The sequence below is a fragment of the Coenobita brevimanus genome, chromosome 47 (assembly GCF_032717465.1).
Source record: "Coenobita brevimanus isolate Jiangsu-jjx chromosome 47, ASM3271746v2, whole genome shotgun sequence".
NCBI classification, from domain to species: Eukaryota; Metazoa; Arthropoda; class Malacostraca; order Decapoda; family Coenobitidae; genus Coenobita; species Coenobita brevimanus.
This window is the reverse complement of record NC_137000.1, coordinates 9264267-9266630: the sequence shown is the minus strand read 5'-3', so window position 1 is coordinate 9266630 and position 2364 is coordinate 9264267.

Sequence of the window (2364 nt, the reverse complement as noted above, 5' to 3'; positions counted from 1 at the left end):
CTTCTGCTCAGCCTAAAAGATGAACGTGTATTATAATGCTGCTGCCTGAGTTATACCTTGAGTGATGCGAGTGGAGGTTGAGTGAAGAAAGGCGATGCTGGCGAGGGAGGTGGAGAGGTGTGTATGGAGCGGTGTGCGGTGCGGAAGTGAGGTGTGTAGAGGTGTGTGGTGAGCCTTTTATTGCCACACCACCACCACCACCTCCTCCACCACCGCCTCCACATCCACCACCACCACCACACCTCCGCCAAGGTCACTCTCTATGCTCTCTCATGGTAACGTGTGGCAAATCACGTTTTGTTAATTGTAGTTGTGGTCCCGGGTTCCCAGTATACTGCAGGCTAAACTTGCCCTTGGGCGGTGGGTATTAGTGTTTAAGTGGTGATATGTGAAGTTGTGGGATTACTGGGCCTCAAGGAACGAACTGTCAAATCTTTACTAGGATGGGACACACACACACACACACACACACACACACACACACACACACACACACACACACACACACACACACACACACACCTGCCATCTCTTACGGCAAGGTCACCGCATGCCCGCTCACAGTGACGATGCAGGCTAAAAAGTAAAAATAAAAAAATAATGCGAAGGAAAGCAAACATCCTACATTCCAAGGACGAACAGCCTTGGAAAAACAGACCACTTCCTGCCGATGCTCCTTTTCCTCCTCCTCCTCCTCATTATCATCATCATCATCATCATTATCATTGTCTCTCTGCATATTAAGCGTCTGTCATCATCATCATTCTCTCCCTCCATCTTAAGTCATCATCATCATCATCATCATCATCGTCATCATCATCATCATCATGCAGTATTCTCTTTACAGTGCATCTAACCAGTCTTAACCCTCTGAGCCCCGTGGTCTCTCTCTCTCTCTCTCTCTCCTTAACAAACCCCTTCAGTACGAGAGGCTGAAGGAAATCGTCCGGAGGCAGGAAAAATACACAAAAATCTTGTTACCCTTCCTTGAGGTGTTGAGAGGGACGCCTTCTCGTGGTGGCACTGATATAATGGGTTGGTTCCGCTGCCCGGTTATACAAACGTCCCTCAACCCCCTCCCTGTCTCCCCAAAGGTGGACTGCAGTAGGAGGGGATCTTCAGCCTGCAGTCCACCGGGTTCATGTTCAGAGGAGCCTGGGGTTGCATCTACTACTACCACTACTACTATTACTACTATTACCACCACAACTACCACCACCACCACTACTACCACCACTACCACTACCACCACTATTACTAGGCCTACTACTACTACTACTGTTATAAACTACCACCACTACTACTACCACTACTACTACCACTGCCGCTACCACTATCACTGCCACTACTACTACTACTACTCTGAAAATAGCCTAAAATTGCCATCTTCCCATCTTCAGTGCTGAGTTTTACCAATAATAAGAGTACAAATGATACTGTGATCTGTTTTCTTTCATCTGACGGAACAAAGTCACTCTCACAGCTAAGATACAATAACTTCCATGACCTTTACTCATGAGGCAGTAATGAGTCTCCTTGGTTATTAGTCAAATCATCTCTCCAGTCTAACTACGCCTGGCCAAGAAACAGCTGAAACTGGTTAGTGATCTTTGTCAGGTTGGAGTAAATGCGTTATAGTCACGAAGAAGTGCTGTGGAAGGGATGGAGAGTCGTGATATTGCCTTACTCTGCCACTGAACTTCATGGAATTGGCTGGGGAAAAATGGACGAAAATCTGGGCCAAGTTAAGGTGAATAGAGTATATATTGATGTCACCCTTACTGAAGAGTTGAAAATTGATGACTCAGATAAATATAGTGTCCGAGGTGATAAGAGTGTGATATCTACAGTATGAGAGAGAGAGAGAGAGAGAGAGAGAGAGAGAGAGAGAGAGAGAGAGAGAGAGACACACACACACACACACACATTAACGAATAAGCAAGTACGTTTGCACCATAAAAACGGAATGTTGAGAAATTATTATTATTATTATTTTATTATTATTATTATTACTATTATTATTATTATTATTATTGTTATTTTGAAAACCATGGAATAAACAACAGCAATACACTGATGTTTCATATCCTCAAGGGCTGTCCCCAGGTTAAGTCCACATCCTCACCAAATTTTTGCTGCTACTACTTTTACTACTACTACTACTACTACTCCTGCTACCACTACTACTACTTGCTTTAGCTACATTATTTTCGGTGATTTATGGACGTTAACTTAAACCTTAAAGTGGCGTTAGCATGAACAAAAACACTGAAGAAAGCCATGTTAAGCATTCCAGTTAATAGAAATTAGCGCTATTTACCTCATATTAGTCAACAACAAAAATAACAATAACAATAATGATAA